Below are 15,538 nucleotides of genomic sequence, written 5' to 3'. Positions count from 1 at the left end.
CAGACGGACACATTCATTTTTCTGGTAGGCACGGGGAGTTTAAGTGATTTGTCCAGAATCACAGGATGCCGAGAATCGAACCTGGTTTCCCAGCTTCGCGGACGACCGCTCTACGTCTTCGCTTTGCTTCCTCTTGGAATGTTCTGAAGGCTGGTGTACTGAAGAAGCTTCTCCCCATAGTGCCCCTAGTATATTCCCACAGTGGCCGAGAGGAGCACTTTAAGGGAAGTGAAGAAAAGTGATTATCTAGAAGGTAAGTGAGATACTAGGCACTAGTAGAATTCCTTGTCCTGCGGTCCATAAGTCGTTCCCAGTTACATGAGTAGATTAACCTGTTCCACTTTGTGGTGTACTACTTGCGTGTAGCAGGTCTTCTAGCCTCTATAAGGAGAAGTTCCAGATGTCTGAGGTTCCAAGCTGAGGTTCAGTGGCACACCTGTCCCTTCTGCACTGATGGCAAGTCTTGATAGGCAGGTAACCTCATCACCACGCCCCATGCCATCTGCCATTATACCACCTTTTTTCAGACAAACCTGGGTTACACACTCAAGTAGTGTTCCTACCATGGGTGGTGATGCCTTTTCACATCAGGAAAGCCATCACTCTTATGATCTTCTTTGCACCGCCTCAACCATCAAAAGAGGATGAAAGACATCAAGAGTGAACTCAGATTTGACATCGATCACACTAAGGAACATCGGGCAGACAATCAGTTCTTTGTGGGGTTCTCTGGGGAAAAGAGCATCTAACCAGTGCAGAAGTGGACCATCTCACACTGGATAGTCCTCTGTATTAAGATCTACTATGCATTGCTACGAAGTAGCCTCCAGAAGTCTGTGGGCTCATTCTCCTAGAGCTAAGGCTGCATTTCTTTCTTTCCATGCCTTCAGATGCGGATCTAGAGCTCTGCTCCTCTTTGTCTTGATTCTGTGAAGCAACACTTTCCTCTAATTTTTTCCCAGCTTTCAGGGGGATAGGTCGCCCGGAAGATTAAAATTCACAGAGTCAAGAAAATGAGAAGTGAAGCTCAGAATCCATGTTTGAAGGCATGGGAAGACAGAAACGTACATCAGTGCACATGGTTAGCGCTTATATGCAGTTCCAATCATCACTTACAGGAACGGAGCGATGTTGACGAAAAGTAGCACTGTGGCATCTATTGCCATGCACAAGGATTGCTTTTACGTTTACTGGATCCAGGGCCTGGGTGTAAGACGCTGGCTCTCCATATAGTGCACTAAAATGAAGTACACTGTGCAGAGCCCAGTGAGGCCCGATTGATATACAGATGCAAAAGTAGAGAATACTAACTCTCTAATTGTGGTACTGTGGGCGAGCAGTTAGGCTTATCAGAGGGTAGTGCTAAGCATTTGTTATACTCAGACAATAAATGATACACACGCACATAAGAATAAATCAGAGACCAATTTATAAACTAACACCGATTTTTATAAATATGGAAAGCAGATAGGTCAGCCGGGCGGCGCATATCAAGATGTCCTCGCGGTAAGGAGCAGGCAACTTGGAGAGGAGATTACGGGACAGCTGGGCCGCTCACTAAGTGGGTCTCAAGGTTCTAGACATCCTTTGACGGGTGCTTACTTCTTGGGCAGTTGCAGTCCAGATTGGACTCTTCATCTCAGGAATGCAGCCAAGGGTCCAGTATCCCAGGTACTGGAGTAGCATGGCTCCAGTGGATTCTGGAATCTTCTCACTTTACATTTGATCCTCCGGGGCTGGTGTGCCTATCTTGGTTCGAGTGCTGCGTCAGTCGCCAGGGAGCAGCAATCCAATGAACTGGATTCTGCTGTTCGGTGCCTGCGGCTGCAGAAGAAGCGGTACCTACACTCCAAGGGAGTTCTTTTGCGATTTATAGAAGGCTGCAGGAGCTCTTGGATTCTTGGAGGCCTCACACTAGTAATGACAAGTATCAATTACTCTCTATGGCTTCCCTGTGCACTTAAAAAATCCAAGAATGGCTCAGATATTGCAGGGTCATATCTGTACACACAGATATGGCCACACAAGGGATATAGAGCTCCCTGCCTTAGTGCTGTAATGCCTGCAGTAGGGGTGTCTCACCTATACCTCAAGCAGTGTAGGGGGGTAGGCACATTGGGCTGTGTGCCATGTCAGCTCTTCGGTTTTCTCTGCAACAAGGCACACAGCCTGCACCTTGCATTGTCTTGGTGAGGTGCATCTGGGGTGCCACAATATGTGCTGCAACCCCAGTGGACCCACTACTGCATCAATGCCCTAGGTACCAGGGGTACCATTTCCTAGGGACTTACAGGGGTGGCTGAAGTTGTGTAAATCGTGGTACTGTTTTAGGAAAGAGATCTGGCACTGGGAACCTGGTTGGCAGGATCCTAGTGCACTTTCAATTCGAAATCACATCATACACCAGGCAACATGTGGGGCTAACCATATCAAAAGAGGCTCTTTCCTACACTGGGGATATTCACAAATTGAGGAGCTACTGTAAGAAATATAAAGGGGACAAACAAGAAAGGGGTGACAACTCCCCTTCAACCCCTCCCCCCCCCCCCCAAGTCCTGAGGGATTCTCAGAGAGAGGAGGGATCAATCCATAAAGCACCCAAAGTTCCTCTCTTTTACAATAGTGATTAGACCAGCAATCAATTTAAGGGGCACAAGAGCAGACGTCATCCAATATCTCTGTAAAAACGACCCCCCCCCCCACTACAAATCATAATGAGCATATCTAAGCAACTTCATAATCACATAAGGAGGAGATAGAAGGACCCACTTCCTCCCTCCCTCCAACAAAGTACATATGGACTTAAAACCCAAATCATCCAAATCATTTCCGCAAAATTCAATCAAAAATCCTGGAGAGACTGAAGTTGATGTTGTGGAGCAACACTAGTCAAATACTCCTTGGCCTGAATCTCTGAGGGAAAGGTTCTGGTTTTGCCCTTAAAGATGCTTTTCAAACAGGCATGGTCTAGTAAAAAGGCTTCTGCCCCAGCCTCTTGGAAGGGCTTTATCAGCTGCCTTAACCTCAATCTGTACAAAAGGGGGTGGTGATGGACGGAGCATCAGAACCAATCAAACACTCACACCCAGTCAACAGATCTGGGTGTGATCTGATCCTAGGACCGGTTTCTGGCATCTGAAATGCCAGAAACCGGTCCTAGGAAGCTTGTTTCCGGTCCAGGGAAGGCATGGCTTGGCAGTTCGGGCTGGACTGTTCCCATGAGGCACAGGGTCAGACTGATTTGCATATGGCCATGTCTGAACTGGGGTGGCAGAGTGGGCTAAAGAACGGTGATGGATCAAACCCAGATCTGTTGACTGGATGTGAGTGTTTGATTGGTTCTGATGCTCCGTCCATCACCACCCCCTTTTGTACCGCTTTGTTCGCCATAAGTTGGCAGGGTATGCTCAGACGTGAGTCCCTTGCTCACTTTGCCACTGGCTTCAAGCAAGCCTGGCTGAAGACGGCTGAAATGCCAGAAACCGGTCCTAGGAAGCTTGTTTCCGGTCCAGGGAAGGCATGGCTTGGCAGTTCGGGCTGGACTGTTCCCATGAGGCACAGGGTCAGACTGATTTGCATATGGCCATGTCTGAACTGGGGTGGCAGAGTGGGCTAAAGAACGGTGATGGATCAAACCCAGATCTGTTGACTGGGTGTGAGTGTTTGATTGGTTCTGATGCTCCGTCCATCACCACCCCCTTTTGTACCGCTTTGTTCGCCATAAGTTGGCAGGGTATGCTCAGACGTGAGTCCCTTGCTCACTTTGCCACTGGATTCAAGCAACCCTGGCTGAAGACGGCTGAAATGCCAGAAACCGGTCCTAGGAAGCTTGTTTCCGGTCTAGGGAAGGCATGGCTTGGCAGTTCGGGCTGGACTGTTCCCATGAGGCACAGGGTCAGACTGATTTGCATATGGCCATGTCTGAACTGGGGTGGCAGAGTGGGCTAAAGAACGGTGATGGATCAAACCCAGATCTGTTGACTGGGTGTGAGTGTTTGATTGGTTCTGATGCTCCGTCCATCACCACCCCCTTTTGTACCGCTTTGTTCGCAATACGTTGGCAGGGTATGCTCAGACGTGAGTCCCTTGCTCACTTTGCCACTGGATTCAAGCAAGCCTGGCTGAAGACGGCTGAAATGCCAGAAACCGGTCCTAGGAAGCTTGTTTCCGGTCCAGGGAAGGCATGGCTTGGCAGTTCGGGCTGGACTGTTCCCATGAGGCACAGGGTCAGACTGATTTGCATATGGCCATGTCTGAACTGGGGTGGCAGAGTGGGCTAAAGAACGGTGATGGATCAAACCCAGATCTGTTGACTGGGTGTGAGTGTTTGATTGGTTCTGATGCTCCGTCCATCACCACCCCCTTTTGTACCGCTTTGTTCGCCATAAGTTGGCAGGGTATGCTCAGACGTGAGTCCCTTGCTCACTTTGCCACTGGATTCAAGCAAGCCTGGCTTAAGACGGCTGAAATGCCAGAAACCGGTCCTAGGAAGCTTGTTTCCGGTCCAGGGAAGGCATGGCTTGGCAGTTCGGGCTGGACTGTTCCCATGAGGCACAGGGTCAGACTGATTTGCATATGGCCATGTCTGAACTGGGGTGGCAGAGTGGGCTAAAGAACGGTGATGGATCAAACCCAGATCTGTTGACTGGGTGTGAGTGTTTGATTGGTTCTGATGCTCCGTCCATCACCACCCCCTTTTGTACCGCTTTGTTCGCCATAAGTTGGCAGGGTATACTCAGACGTGAGTCCCTTGCTCACTTTGCCACTGGATTCAAGCAAGCCTGGCTGAAGACGGCTGAAGACGGCTGAAATGCCAGAAACCGGTCCTAGGAAGCTTGTTTCCGGTCCAGGGAAGGCATGGCTTGGCAGTTCGGGCTGGACTGTTCCCATGAGGCACAGGGTCAGACTGATTTGCATATGGCCATGTCTGAACTGGGGTGGCAGAGTGGGCTAAAGAACGGTGATGGATCAAACACAGATCTGTTGACTGGGTGTGAGTGTTTGATTGGTTCTGATGCTCCGTCAATCACCACCCCCTTTTGTACCGCTTTGTTCGCCATTAGTTGGCAGGGTATGCTCAGACGTGAGTCCCTTGCTCACTTTGCCACTGGATTCAAGCAAGCCTGGCTGAAGACGGCTGAAATGCCAGAAACCGGTCCTAGGAAGCTTGTTTCCGGTCCAGGGAAGGCATGGCTTGGCAGTTCGGGCTGGACTGTTCCCATGAGGCACAGGGTCAGATTGATTTGCATATGGCCATGTCTGAACTGGGGTGGCAGAGTGGGCTAAAGAACGGTGATGGATCAAACCCATATCTGTTGACTGGGTGTGAGTGTTTGATTGGTTCTGATGCTCCGTCCATCACCACCCCCTTTTGTACCGCTTAACCTCAATCTGAGCGCCAAAGTGACATGGCAAAAATTAGGGAGCACAAATAATGAGACCACTAAAGCACCGCTGGACATCCGGGCAGGCCTTCTCAAAGATAGCTTACCTGAGAAGGAAATTTCCAGCTCTAGAACGACTCATTTGCTCCATTAGAGTGGCCCTGCTTTTAGCGCATAAGAGGAAATCTATGCACACACTGTCCCCCAGTCCCAGGATGCAAGCTCTAGAAAGGCACCTTTAAGGAGATCGAGCATAAATGCTCTAATATCATTGCCTTCGACTCCCTCTTTTATCCTGGAGGAATCGTTCTTGACAATCCTCAAAGTCTTTGATCTTCCACGAAATATCACATCTGTCCTTCCACAGTTTCAACCTGTCCCTTAAGGAACCCCACATCAGTTTTCTACTATCATTGCTCTTTCCTCCATGGCGTTGAGTTTTCCTCAATCCCTTCACAAGATTTAGACACCAACTTTAGCGCGCCTTGTTGTTTAGTAGCAAGCCAGGCTCTCCGGCACTCGGCAAGGGGTTCCTGCTTTTCTGTTGTTTCCGAAGTGTCACTGTGGCCCCCAGGTGCCATGGAAAAGCTACTTTCACTAGACTCAGACAGGGAGGCACCATCTTCATCCTTGCTCGATCTGGGGCGAGGTCGGTAGACTCGGACTCATCAGTGAGGGAGTAAAACGTATCTCCTCCAACCCGAGAAAGGTCCAGGGTCTATTTATTTATGGAATTGTACCCTCTGGGGTCGTTATCACCTTAACTCTGCAATTCTGAAAGATTTGCGCCTTCTCCCTGCGGACGAACAAGTCTCCCTTGTTCAGCTTATCCTGAGTTAGGACAATAGGCCCAGTACCTTCACCAATTAATGGAGCTTAGTCCTCTTTGCTTTGAAGACTCAGCGTGTCAGAAACCGCCATGCTTAAAGACAGCTCATATACTCAGCCGCTCCTGCTTGTCCTGTTACAGGATCTATGTTAGCAAAGCTCCCCTCAAACACCGAACCACTGGCTTACCAATCTTCCACCAGGCTGTTAGTAGCACAGCACCCTAGGCGGCTCAATTTGTTCCCCATTCCCCCAAGTAGCACAAATACATTCTTAGGGAAGCCTAGGTCGACTCGCAGTGCCCCGCTGGCCAGATCCTGCTTTAGTCTGCCGGGTACCAGCACTGCGTGGGTTCCTGGTGCTGCATTCTCCTTTCTATCACAGGTGACTCTGGCATTCTTTGGGGACATGTTTCGAGTGCGTTTGAATCAGACAGCGCCCAGCCTAACGCTATCAATCGCCTGAATGCGGACCACGTTACTCGCCCGAGTGCAGCTATATCAGTTAGACACACAGTCTGGATCTCCAGTTTGAGCCAGGCTGGGTGAATAATCTTGATGCCCAAGAGCCAGCCGGAGCTCCCTCACATGACTCCACAGGAGAGCCACAGCCCGCCTCTCAAACTACCATCCGTACGGAGCTCATTGATAAGACGGCCTGCAGCAGCGTTACACGTTCGCCATCTTGCCCGAAAGAAATGTTTGGATTCAAACCCTGACAGCTAGGGGCAGGGGGCTTGGGAGGGGGGCATTGCAGAGGTGGAAACGGGAGCTATCACTCAGAATATGGGTGGCCTCATTGCCCATTGTGGTAGTTGGCGGATGGGTTGGGGGCGCGTGGATCGAGGAGTCTCAAAGATGACTGAAGTTGATACCTGAGGGCCAGACATTTCAATAGTTAAGGTTTGAGCTCCTCTCGCCAGTACATCATGAAAAGTATTAATGTCATCCACCGGCGAAATTCTGGAGGGGGGACTGTCCGTTAGTGTGGGAGAATAGTCCCTCTAGGAAGAGTGTGTAGATGAGGACGACCAAGGCGGCGATCTATGCCTCTTGTGGTGGCTATATGAAGTGGACCTCTGACCTGATGAAGATGGAGTCCGGTCCAGTTGTCGACCCCTGGAAGGAGTGGTAGGGGAACGATCCATTGCCTGCACCAAAAGAGCCAGAGGAGATCTGTGGAGAGGGCTAGGATAGTCCAGAGGCTGTTGGATCTGCGCAGAGGTAGATTTTTACCAGTGGTGTACTGGAAGGAGCCATCATGAAAACAGATGAAATGAAGGAGGTCTCTGTCCTTCTTCTAGTAGCGCAGGAAGAGCAGTAGCCTGCAGAGTGCTCTTCTTTGCTCACCGCTCAGGAAATGAAGAAGCGGAGCTTCTCAACGTGGAGAGCGGTATTTGAGGAGAACCTGCCTACGAAACTGAAGTCTCTAAAAGACTCTTTAGCGTTGAGCGGTGCCTCACTGAAGGCGAGCGGTGCTTCGATGTCAACAGATGGGAGGGTCTTGACGGCGAGCGGCTATGGTTACCAAGACTTGAGACGCCACTAAAGGAGCTTTAGTTCTTGACGTCGGGAGGAGAGTTGCCGACAGAGACTGAAGTGCTGATGTTGAAAGAGACTTTTGTTTTGACGTCAATCGATACCCCGCAGACAGAGACTGGGGCTTCGACGTCGGGAGTAGACTGGCCAACAGAGACCAAAGCCTTGATGTCGTTAGGAGAGAAGGGGATGGGGAGCGTCTTCTTTACATCAACCCTCTTCTGGACGCCATCTTGGTTGATCGAGGCCTTGACGCTGACCGCCGCCGTGTTTACAAATACAGAGGACTTTACCTCGATGTTGAATGCCGTAACGACGGCGAGGACTGAGAGCGATGTCTTGACGTTGGGAAATGAGTTGGAACCAATGGAGAATGACTCCTCGACGTTGACCATCTCCGGGTTGACGGCAAAGGAGGATTCGACATTGAAGCATGACGTAGATGTTAAGATTTCAACGACGATCAATGCCCCGATATTAGACGGCGATCTCGTCGACGAAGGGGCTGCAGCAGCAGATTTCTTCGTCGTTGGAGGCATTTTCAACGCCGAGCCCGATGCCAAAGAACAGCAGACCGGGACCTTACTTTTGGAAGTCGACCTGGGCTCCTTGTGCCTCACGGGAGATATGCCTCTGGAAGTAGAAGACCTTTTCTTCTCAAAGACTCCATAAGGAAGAATTCTTTCTCTCTCCTTGAGAGTGTGTCTTTTGGCAGTGTTGGCAGGTGTCAGGGGAATGAGACTCAGGAAGGCAGAGGATACAAACAGAATGGGAATCTGTTTTAGGCTTCTTTTTGCCACAGGAGGGACAAGGATCAAAATGAGAAGGCATCCTCTTGAATGAAAAAAAAGCCAAATACTAAGAGAAAGGGTAACTCCTTACTTCAACAGATGTAAAATGTCGAAACAACAGAAGTTAACTGCGGCAAAACAGTGACACACAAAAAAGCCAAAAATCTGTAGAGCTGAACATCCAGGGTCCTGACTGAAGGAGCTGGAAAGAACAACTGACCTGTCACCCCTGAGGCATGATTAGACGCAGGGGGTCATGGCTGCCTTAAAGGCACGGTGTCAGTTTATGCTTGCAATTGCTTTAATTTTCTATGATGTAAAGTTCTCAATGCAGCCTATGGGCTAACAATGCTTTCTGTTTTGCAGGACAGCTCTCTACTGTTCATTAAAGAGTTGTCGGATTTATCCTTGTCCTCTTTTCTTTCTATCTTTGGTGCAAAAGTGAAACTCACGTGCATTAGGTTCTGATTTTGTATCTTTAGGCTGCATTTCTTATAATATTATATAGGAGCGCTAAATTTATTTGTTTTTATATATATATTTTCTAATATTTTCCGGGGTCCCCACGCATGGGTGGGAATATTCAGTGCTTATGACTATTGATGAGGATTCCCTGGAAGAGAACACTAGGTTTAACGTTAGTAGCAAGCACCACACAGGACACGAAAACTAGGGAGTTTCGCTATCCTCATACAAAGTAAGCTATGTGATTTCAGCCGCAATTTAGTTAACAGACACAGAAGATGGGTAATAACAGAATGCCGATATAATATGGGGGCTTTCACCTTATGTCTATTGTATGACCCTACAGTTCCAGACAACTCAGGTATCCTGGATTTTTTTAGAGGTGGAATTAGCATTATGGCCTGTTCCCCATATTTTATGTGGAGATAGGAACTTTAGTGGATTTGAGGGAGGGCACCACTAGAGATGAAAACTGGTACCTCTGCAGGTCGGAAACTGGGTGAGTTTAGAACTATCTGCTGTTTAGAATAAGATTTAGGCTTGGTAGATGTGCGACTGAAACTCAGCGTGCCAGATCCAGGTTTTACGTATTATCTGTCCCCTCATGGCTCTTTGGCGTCAAATAGAAGTAATCCAACTGAATGTGGAGGCTCTGCATGTCACCGCAGTAACTGAGGGGACTGACCCTGCTATGGCCCAACAGCAAATGGCAGTCTCTAAGGCTGTGATTATTGAAATCATTGCTAAAAACACAGCTGAAAAATATCTTGACAAGAGTGCTATGAATACAACAAGGTCAAAGGTCAGATGTGATCACTCTCTCATTACCTCGACGCTATTGTTTTTATGCTTAATCCTTTTTAATCAAATATAAATATTTTAGCTTGTGTGCTCTTTTTAATCTCACAAGCTATTGTTCAGTGTGGGGGTTGTTTGTGGGGTGAAACACTTGGGCTATTTCAGTGCAGTGTTGCACTTACTTGTTTTCTGCCGTCTGCGCAATGTGTTCGCGCTTTCTCCTGCTTCCTCTGGTTCCGCTGAGGGAGTCACTGAACCAGCCAGGCTGGTGTCTCACGGCACTTCCGGGTTTTTCTTTAAGTAAACCCATGCCGTGGCCGGCGCGCCGCTGTCGCGCCAAAGGAAAGCCCGCCTGTGCACGTCCACATCCGGCCAGGGCCAGGGGCAAGAATCTATGCCCATTTTACCATGCAACCTCGTCTTACCTACTCTTCTCAAGCCCTCTGCAGACTTAAACCTACCCCTAATACTCGTTGCTAGGTCTTTGCTCCTGATACAAGCGTCCGGTACTGTTCCCATTGCCTATTTGCCTATTTGCCAATATCCTCCCCACTCACTCTTGGCCTGGCCCCCACCCTCCCTCTGGTAGGGAGGCTTTACGCATTTCCGTAGTCGACAAATCTGTTCCACCCAAGGTTTTTTGCTGTTTCAGTCTTAATTATCCCTCTCTTTCCATACATCAGTTGCACCTATTTCACTTCCTGGTAGACATGGATCCGGATGTGGTTTTTTAAACTGAGACTTGGCTTCACGAGGGGTCTATGCCGGATGTGACTCCGGAGCTACCGCAGAACTTTGCGCTGCTGGGTATCAATAGACCACAGAAAACTGGTGGAGGGATTGCCATTGTTTTTAAAAACTCTATAATTGTAAAATTGAAGCACTCGCAATCCTGAATTGTGAAGCCCTGTATTTTTCTATTCCTTTCTCCTCTAAATTCATCTTTTCTGGTGCTCTCATTTACCGCCCTTCTGGGCCATCGAACAACTGAAGTTCACTGCTTACTGAATCACTTACCCCCCATGTTCTTCAGGAGGTAAATTTCTCAGTGCTCGATGATTTGAATTTTCAGTTTGATGATCCTAATAATAAATCCGCCCTAACCCTCTTGGATGCTCTGATGACCCAGAATCTCTCACTTATCAACTTCTTACCCACTCATGCAGCAGGGCATCTTTTGGATCCTATTTTTTCGAATCAGCCTACACTGTCTACCGCACCTCCTATTCAACTTTGTTGGTCGGCTCACCTCGCTATTCCTTTTTTATTGCTTCCTCTTTGGCTCCCTTGCCTCGTCCTTCTGTCTCGCCCAAAAAAATGCGGAACTGGTCTCAACTTGATATGAAGGCTCTTAATGAGCAGCTTTGGAAGACCACCTCCCTATTACATCTCAACTGGAGTCGGATCAGCTCTTAGTGGATTACTGGTTGCAGAGGCTATTGATTCTATTCTTCCTCTCTCCACCAAATCTCAACCTAAAGTGCCTTCCCCCCGCTCCGTGGTTTACTGACTATCCTAGACTTGACAAAAAACCATTGTAAAGCTTTGAAGAGACAGTGGAGAAAGCACTATGCGCCTGAGGCCAAAGTTGCCTATCTGGAGGCATTGAAACAATACCATGCTCTTTGTAGATCAACTCGCGCCTCCTTCTACACAGATAAAATTATGACTCCCGAAAACTGCCAGAAAACCCTATTAAAAGTTGTGACAGAACTCTCCACGTCAAGCACGTACTTGCCGTCCCCTTCGCTACATCACTGCAACGAGCTTGCTCTGTTTTTCCACAATAAAGTTGTGTCTGTCCACTGCGAGCTCGAGTTCGACTCCTCCCCTCAAGACAATTTCATCTTTCCCAACACTCAACTCTCTGATCAGGTCAATACCACTCCCCCTGACCTCTCATCTGTTGAGTCCTGTTAAGGCCTGGCTCCCCCTTGATTTGATCTCTCTGAAAAACATTCTGGGAAACATCAAGTCTGGCTCCCCACTTGGCCCTCTCCCTCCATCTAAGCTCAAACTTTTGGATGAGTCTGCCCTTGGGGTGATTCTTAATCTCCTTAACTCCTCTTTAAATCTTGGGCAGTTGCCCCGTAACTGGAAGCACGCTCTGGTGCTCCCTTTGCTGAGAAAGACTGGGTTGGATCCCCTCTGCTGGTCCAATTAATGGCCCATATCTCTTCTTTCCGCCTTGTCCAAAGTATTGGAAAGACATTCATTCTTAACTCTCTGCACATGTGACATGGCATAAGCTATTTCATCCATCACAGTCTGGCTTTCGTCCTGGTCATAGTACTGAATTGGCTCTGCTTGGGGTCACAAAGGACCTTAGACAGCAACTTGACTGTGGTGGTACGGCAGCGCTCACCTTATTGGATTTGGCCACTGCCTTCAACACGGTCTGTCATTCCATTCTGGTGGATCGCCTTGAAACCTCAGGAGTTGTAGGTGTGGCCTTGCAGTGGCTGATCTCTTTTCTACAAGATCGCTCTTAAAGTTCTCTCACACCTCGAAATTGAACTCTGTAGCTCTAACATCTGGAGTACCGCAGTGCTCGTTCCTGAGTCCTCTGCTTTTTAATCTTTATGTTCGCCCCTTGTCGCACATTGCAGAAAACTCTGGGTTGACCATCTTTTCGTACGCCGACGATACACAGATCATCATCAGGAACCTTCACTACTTCATCTTGGTCTGCTGAACATTTCCTTGTGGATGTCCAGAAATGCTTTAAGGCTGAACGGTTCCAAGACATAACGTCCTCATCCTAGGGAACAATCCCAAGCTCTGGGGAGCCAGCCATTGGCCTGCCTCTTTAGGACCTTTACCGGCTCCGATCCTTAAGGTTAAGAACTTGAGTTTTACCATCGACAGTATGCTTCCTCTCGTAGCCCAAGTGTCGGGAGTCACCTCTGCTTGCTTTGCGGTCCTCAAGTGGCTAAAGAAAATACTTTGGCTAATCCCACTGGCTGCCCAGAGAATTGTCTTGCAGGCCTTGGTGATCTCCAGACTTGATATGGTAATGTGCTGTATTTGGGTGCAGACAAGGCCTCCGTCCGCCATCTCCAGCTCATACAAAATGCAGCAGCCCGCTTGTTTTTTCGGTTGCCTCGGCACGCTTCTGTTTCCACTCTGCTTCATCAACCTCACTGGCTCAAGGTTAGCAAACGCATTGAGTTCAAGGCCCTTTGCTACATGTCTTGAGTTCAGCATGGCTTGGCCCCTTTGTACATATGAAACCTTGTTAAGCCTCATCAACCCTCTCGCAAACGGAGATCGGCCAGCCTCTCTCTCTCTTCTTAGTTCCCAGAGTGCGGCGGACCCGTATGGGTGGCTGCTCGTTCTCCTTCCTGGGACCTAAATTGTGAATTTCCCTTCCATTGGAACTCAGGACCTGTCGGACTCTCCTTGTGTTCCGAAAAAAGCTAAAGACCTTTCATTTTAGTCAGGACTAATTCTAACCTACCTCAAACCTCGCTAGTCCCGTTTTCAGTGCCGAGAAACTATGTTGGGTAGCTGTACTTTATAAATCTTTTAAATAAATAACTAACAAACAACTGGGTGTGGCATCTCTCTGCAGTACGTACAAGAGGGTGGCTGCAGTTTATATCAGGGAAATTAGAGATACGGGCAGCAGTCTAGTATCGGATCCTGATGTTATCTGAGAAATGTTTTGGGGATACTAAGGAAAGTTGTATCGAGCTCAGTCTTCAAGTGGCCAGGAGGATATTGAACAGTTTTTGGCTCGAACAACCTAGGCGCTTATTTTTCCACTGAGGATTCTCAAGCAGAACTACCCTTGGGGAAGGCCGTGGGGACTGATCAAATCCCATAAGAATTCTATAAGGTATTCTGTACTGCTTCAATTCCAGATATGCCGGGTCTCTTTCTACAAGTACAGAAGGGACAAAAGGTCTGTAGTCTTGGTCTCCCGCTAACAATGTCTTCCTAAAGGAAGGAGAGGCCCCCCTGTGATCCAGGATCATACCAACCAAAAACCCTAATAAATAGCGATGCAAAGGTATACTCTAAAATCTTAGCAGCTCGGCTTGGCCACATCATCACCAAATTGGTTTCTAACAACCAGCATGGCTTTATCCCCAGGAGGGATACCACTTACCATATCCATTGGGTGATAACACTGACGCAGCTGATTTTGCAAACAAGCCCATGGCAGTGGCAGTGGCCCAGTTGGATGCTAAAAAGCATTCAACAGGGTCACTTGGGACTATCTATGGAAACTCATGGGCTTGTTTGGATTAGGAATGCGCTATATTAAGGCAGTGCAGACAATCTACTATAAACCTGTTGACCGGCTGCAAATGATGGGCGGTCAATCTGGGCCAATCTATATTTCGAGAGGAACGAGGCAGGAGGAATCCTGCTCTTCCCTGCGTTTTGCACTGTATATAGATCCCTTCATCTGCAGGCTAGGGGCCAACGCAGCCATATCGCCAGTAGGACGTTAGGCTGGGAGATGAAAATCTTAGCCTATGCAAAACTTGACCAGTTGGTTAAGACTAATATTGCTCCGATAATTGGGAAAGCAAAGCAGGACTTTGGTGGATGGAATAACCTACAACTATCCATCATTGTTGGTGCAATATTGTGAAAACGCTATTCCTGCCGAAGGTGTTCTATCTCTTCCATGCTAGCCGTCAAGAGTTTGAAAACTCGTGGCTTAAAGCAATAGATGTTTTGGTCTCAAAATGTATATGATCATACTGTAAAACAAAGAGGGCAATCAGGTATCTGATTTGACCTAGTTTGGGGGGGCAGGAGGATTGAACCAGAAATTATACCAACTGGCTGCCGCTTTCCAGTATATGAGACCCCTCATAGGGAGGAATGATAGGGTGCAAGGGTCCATAGAGACTGTACCTTCAATCTAAGTTGAAAATCGGTTGAGATGCAAAGGGGTGCTTGTTAAGGTTGGTGGAACCCAGTTACAATAAAAAAAAGTTTGGTTTAATGTGCTAGGGCACCGCTTTTAAGAACTGGGCTGCCTTCCGGGAGAAGGGAGGACTACGGAGATCGAATTGGTATAGTCCAGTACAGAGGAATCAGCTACTGAATGACTTATTTCAGGATAACTACTTGATGAGGAAGGAGAGGCAGGGGCTTTTAAAATTGGGGGATTTCCTCCAAGGACCGAGTCTACCAGGAGTCTTGTTGGATTTTCTAAGGTATCGCTCCTGGATAGTTTGTTAGGGTCTAAGCAGTGCGCGTTCAGTTCGATTCACATCATCTTGTGCAGCCCTATATTGGATGACCTTGATAAACAAAACAGCAAGTGGCAGCAGAGACTGGACTCCAGAGACATCAGTTTTTACCAGTCCCTGGAGCTCAGCTGCACAGTACTCTGCTTGTCAAAACTACAGGCTCAGCACTACAAAACAATTTTTGTTAAATATTACTCCTGTGAAGATTGCTAAATGGCAGGATAGATTGGATACATTGTCCACGCTGTCGAGCCCTTGAGGCACCTTTGTTTTGTATATGCCAAAAGCTAGACTCACTTAGGCCAGAGGTCTCCAAATGTTTAGAAGATGTTCTAAACATGAATTTGGTATTGACCCCTCAAATAATGCTTGTGGGGTTGCAAGGTTGAGGGGACTCTTTTGGAAGGGTGGTGGGGAATCTTTACTTTTCATTGCTATGGCAGTATGTGGTCTCTGCATCCCCTCTGCGTGGCTCGACCCTCAACCCACCTCTTGGCAAGGTTGTTTCCTTTAATTTG

General features: G+C 48.1%; 1 protein-coding gene across 4 annotated transcripts in view; it reads right to left on the bottom strand.

Annotated features, from left to right (window-relative positions):
• Window positions 1–15,538, bottom strand: part of HAUS5 (HAUS augmin like complex subunit 5) — a 343,036-nt gene that overhangs the window by 56,168 nt on the left and 271,330 nt on the right. The window lies entirely within an intron of this gene.

This window comes from Triturus cristatus, chromosome 7, assembly GCF_964204655.1.
Source record: "Triturus cristatus chromosome 7, aTriCri1.1, whole genome shotgun sequence".
In the NCBI taxonomy this organism is placed as follows: Eukaryota; Metazoa; Chordata; class Amphibia; order Caudata; family Salamandridae; genus Triturus; species Triturus cristatus.
Note: the sequence above shows the minus strand (reverse complement) of the source record. Positions and strands in the feature narration are given on the sequence as shown.